This window comes from Canis aureus, unplaced genomic scaffold, assembly GCF_053574225.1.
Source record: "Canis aureus isolate CA01 unplaced genomic scaffold, VMU_Caureus_v.1.0 NW_027326405.1_RagTag, whole genome shotgun sequence".
NCBI classification, from domain to species: Eukaryota; Metazoa; Chordata; class Mammalia; order Carnivora; family Canidae; genus Canis; species Canis aureus.
This window is the reverse complement of record NW_027554410.1, coordinates 230,938-236,362: the sequence shown is the minus strand read 5'-3', so window position 1 is coordinate 236,362 and position 5,425 is coordinate 230,938. Positions and strand designations below refer to the sequence as shown.

The following is a 5,425-nucleotide window of genomic DNA, read 5'->3' as shown; positions in this document are numbered from 1 at the left end:
GTTATTACGAGAGACAGGGTCACAGATTTAGAAAGATACTTAATCCAGCCTCAAGATTGGTGTTGAATTAGGTAACATCTAGAAATCTCTTGAAGGGATCCCTGGGTGGCACAGCGGTTTGGCGCCTGCCTTTGGCCCAGGGCGCGATCCTGGGGATCCGGGGTCGGGCTCCCGGTGCATGGGGCCTGCTTCTCCCTCTGCCTGTGTCTCTGCCTCTCTCTCTCTCACTGTGTGCCTATCATAAATAAATAAAAAAATTTTTTAAAAATAAATCTCTTGAAGATACGTACATTTATGTCTGTATCTGCATATCTATCTGTATCTTTGTAGGTAGATAGATTATAGGTAAATAGAGACATGTTTTGGTGGGGGGGAAGATATGCTTTGGGGAGGGGATCTGGACAAACTGCTTTTAAATGTATTCTGGAAAAAAAATCTAAGGATATACAGGAATCTTTAGTAAAAAAAAAGGGGGGGGGTAATGAGACAGAATAGAGATATCAGATATTAAAGCATACTGTGCAGCATAATGATTTTTTAAGTGTGATTGGTTTATCAGTAAATGAGATGGATTTGTGGGTGGCTAGATGCGTCCAACATTGGACCTTTGATTTTGGCTTAGGTCATGATCTCAGGGTCCTAGATCCAGCCCTGAATGCGGGTTCCACACCTAGCAGGGAATCTGCTCTGGATTCTCTCCCTCTCCTTCTGCCCCTCCCCCTACCAGTGCCCTCACATACATTCTCTCTCTCTCTCTCTCTCTCTCTCTCTCTCAAATCTTTTTAAAAACTGAGATAGAGACTTCCGGGAGCGCCCGGGCGCCGCGCCCGCCCCCTGCGCGCAGCGCTGTCCGCCCGCCGCCCCGCACGGCGCAGCCCCGCGAGCGCGCAGCCAGGCCGGAGCCCCCGCGCCCCGGCTCCCGGCGGCCATGGGGGCGTCCGCGCGGCTGCTGCGCGCCGTGATCATGGGGGCGCCGGGCTCCGGCAAGGGCACCGTGTCGTCGCGCATCACCAAGCACTTCGCGCTGAAGCACCTCTCCAGCGGGGACCTGCTCCGGGACAACATGCTTCGGGGCACAGAAATTGGTGTGTTAGCCAAGACTTTCATTGACCAAGGGAAGCTCATCCCGGATGGTGTCATGACTCGGCTGGCCCTTCATGAGCTGAAAAACCTCACCCAATATAGCTGGCTATTGGATGGTTTTCCAAGGACACTTCCACAGGCAGAAGCCCTGGACGGAGCTTATCAGATAGACACAGTGATTAATCTGAACGTGCCCTTTGAAGTCATTAAGCAGCGTCTCACCGCGCGCTGGATTCATCCGGCCAGCGGCCGAGTCTACAACATCGAATTCAACCCTCCCAAAGCCGTGGGCATTGATGACCTGACAGGGGAGCCTCTCATTCAGCGGGATGATGACAAGCCAGAGACGGTTGTCAAGAGACTCAAGGCTTATGAAGTCCAAACACAGCCGGTCCTGGAATATTACCGGAAAAAGGGAGTATTGGAAACCTTCTCTGGAACAGAAACCAACAAGATCTGGCCCCATGTGTATGCTTTCCTACAAACAAAAGTTCCACAAATAAACCAGAAAGCATCGGTTACTCCATGAGGCAAAGTGTACATCACCAGTAAGATGAGCAGAGACTCCTCGCCTGTGCATTTAGAAGCTCCGTGTTCTGAGACTGGCATGTATGAATTCTTTGAAAATTATATTAGTTTCACTTCTACTGATTTCATTCTGGAAATTAAGAATGGGCCAAATGAGTCCGATACTAAGATTCATCTTTTTGTCTACCCAGGGTATCTTCTATGGGTATGTAATTTAAAAACATCAGATGTCCTAATTAAAAGAGCAATTGGTAGTAATATTAACTTTTGTTCAGAAGACTTAAGTGGTTGATAAAAAATTTTCTTATTCTTTGGAGAAGCTAAAAACATTTCCATGTCACTCGGTAAAGTAGCTCATCAGAGAAATGTGTTGTAGACTGATGCCAAAACCCAGCATCGTTAGCACTGTGGTACATGGTTTTGTGAAACACTATCAAATTCTAGAAAACAAGCAACCAGATATGCAGATTAGTTTCAGGATGCAAATTCACTGTTGCCTTTACAGTAAGAAACTTAAAAACTTAACCGTATATACTGTATTTATTATGTCATAAACAAACTTTCAGTTTATTCAGAATTTTCAGTCTGCTATAAAATTGTGTTAAATTAGCATATAGGAAAATATTACTTTCCTATGACAGGTTTTGAGAACATGTGTATTGAAAAAAATGATTTATTAGAAATTGACATTGGAAGTTCTTACAAAAGCAGTGAGGTTGAATTATCAACAGAAAATGTAATTAGTCTTGTGTTTTCAGATTATTGCTCAGGTTAGAAGTATAAGTATGTGCTTTAGGATCTACTTGCCAGTTTCTCTTTTTGATCACTATGTAAAATCTGCTGTGATGAGTGACAAAATACAAGAAGAAAAGCAAACCCATGGCCCTACATAAAAGCAAGCATACTGGGTCCTCAGGAAGTAGAAATAGATCAGCTATGCCTGGGGAGAATTTCCCTGACATGCTTAACAATCATAATTAGTAAACAATCAATTAGTAAACTAATCAAATTAGTAGCAATTAAAAGGATTTACATGAGAGGTTAAAAAGGACCAGGAAGGTAACTGAGTTTGTTGAAGGACTTTATTCCTAGTGAAAGCAGCGGGCAGCTGCTGGCTTTCCCTGCCACCGTCAGCAGGGCAAGAACTCCACCTGTGTGTGTAGCCTGAGTAAGTAGCCCTTTAAAAGCGAAGAGAATTTGATTTCTTCGTAGGGCAACAAGGATGCGTGCTTATGTCCTGTGGCCTGGCAGGAAGAGTGGGGCGATGAGAGGTGGATGAAAAAATCAGCTACATCTTCAGTGGGATATTTACTCTTACTTGGTGCTAAATCAGATGCAACGAGTCCTGGTACAACCTGTTATGAACTGCCTTTGAACACCGGCCTGTTATCCCAGGCACTCAAAATATAAATGCCAGCAAGTGGTTCTTCGTGTATTTTTGTGGGAAAAAACTTTTCTTTTGATTTTTAAAAATTCAATGTTGATCTTTCAGAATGGACCAAGGCTTTTTTTAAAAAGGATTGCAGGACACATTTAATTCTTTACAAAACTTTCTGTAATGCCTTATTTGAATGTATTATGTGCTTTCTAAAACTGTGGTGAACTACTAAGCTTATGAATATTACTGGCTTTCCTGGCATACATGACTCTTAATGTACTACAATAAAATTAAATTCTAGAACAAAAAAAAAAAAAAAAAAAAACTGAGATAGAGGGATCCCTGGGTGGCGCAGCGGTTTGGCGCCTGCCTTTGGCCCGGGGCGCGATCCTGGAGACCTGGGATTGAATCCCACGTCGGGCTCCCGGCGCATGGAGCCTGCTTCTCCCTCTGCCTGTGTCTCTGTCTCTGTCTCTCTCTCTCTCTCTCTCTGTGTGACTATCATAAATAAATAAAAATTAAAAAAAAACACTGAGATAGAGGAGTGCCTTGGTGGCTCAGTGAGTTAAGTGTCTGCCTTTAGTTCAGGTCATGATCCCAGGGTCCTGGGATCAAGCCCCACAGTCAGACTCCCTTGTTCAGTGGGGAGTCTGCTTTTATCTCTCCCTCTACCCCTCCCCCTGCTTATGTGCTCACACTCTCTCTCTCCTTCCCTTTCTCTCTCTCTCTCAAATAAAGTCTTTAAAAAAATAGTTATGATAAAAACAGAAGTGTGAGATGAGAAAACTTCTAGGAAAATGCTTTATTTTCTGCTTTTAAATTTCAAAAGAATATCTAATGATGGGTTCTATTATTGTATACAGCAATCTCATTTTTATTTTTTTTATTGGAGTTCAGTTTGCCAACATATAGCATAACACCCAGTACAGCACATTTTAGAACAAGAAAAACTCTGAATTGATCCTCGTTAACTTTATTACAGAAAGTGGTAAAATAGCTGTGGAATACAGACAGTGTGAAGAGATTACAGATGCCAGAACCCAAGAGGAGCTACATGATTTAATTCAAGCACCTGGTTATTAAAGCTCAAGGGTTCCACAGCTATACTATACTATACTATAACCATAATTTAAAGCAACTGACAGGATTTGGAAGACTATAGTTAGCTCTGTCATCTTTTGGGAAATGTGAAACTCTGAAACTGCTTTTGAGTGCAGGGAATTTCTGGGGCTTTTCTTGAAGTCTTGGCCCTTGGCTCTGACCCCTTATTTGAAATTTGGAGAGCCAATTGCATCAGAGTGCTCCTATAGTTGTGGACATAGAAGAGGACACAGCCTTTTAGCGCTCCCCTCAAACAGAATCTCAGGGACTTGGGAACAGAGTAACTATGGCCTTAAGTGAGATGATGCTACAGCATTTGAAAACCTTTATGTGCATTGGGACACCTGAGTGACTCAGTGGTTGAGCATCTGCCTTGGGTTTGGGGCCTGATCCCAGGGTCCTGAGATGGAGTCCCACATCAGGCTCCCCTCAGGGCTCTGTGTGGCTCTCATGAATAAATAAAATATTTTTTTAATTGTCTTTCAAATAAGGTATATTACCCAGATATCAGTATCACATAGACATCTTGTATGAAATATTTTGTTGAAGAACTTTTCTGTAACCCTAACCCTGAATTAGGGATTAAGTTGACAAAGTAATTTCTAAAATAAAATGCCAATGTTCTATATATTGAATGTTAAAAAAAAATAAATAATAGGAGCAAAGAATGTGTTTCATGTCATTAAGAACTTAATTTGGGGCTAGAATTCTGATTATTTAACTAACTCCGAAGTTGCAACATTTGTTTTGAAGGGAAGAGAGTAGAGAATGAAAAGATGGTTACTTTCTGAAAAAGCATTTGAAGTTTTGTCTGTGCAAAAATTCTTCTAATTCAATTTAAATCAAGCCAGTCAAGGAAATTTCAGACTTATCCAAGTTTACACTTTAAGAAGTCTAGCTTCCTGTGAAATGTGAGAGAAAGAGATTCAGTATTGATGCTATAGATTTCAGAAACCTGACTCTAACAACAGATCCATTCCTAAATAAGACCAGTTATGGAATTAGTTCCATTTAAAAACCATAGTATGTGCTAGACACTGGGAATAGGATAAAATCCGTTCTCTCCAACAGCCCTGGCGGCGCAGCGGGTTAGTGCGGCCTGCAGCCCAGGGTGTGATCCTGGAGACCCGGATCGAGTTCCGCGTCGGGCTCCCTGCATGGAGCCTGCTTCTTCCTCAGCCTGTGTCTCTGCCTCTGTCTCTCTGAATAAATAAATCCTTGAAAGCAAAGCAAAACAAAAACCTACGTTCTCCAGAGCTTGTGCCAGCCCATAAACACGGACTAAAATGAAAGAGATTATAGAAAGGACAGTGAAGGAAGTAAACGGGGCGCTAG

General features: G+C 42.6%; 1 pseudogene; it reads left to right on the top strand.

Annotated features, from left to right (window-relative positions):
• The first annotated feature begins 867 nt into the window (after positions 1–867).
• LOC144309447 (GTP:AMP phosphotransferase AK3, mitochondrial pseudogene) lies at positions 868–4,899 on the top strand (annotated as a pseudogene).
• Positions 4,900–5,425: the final 526 nt, after the last annotated feature.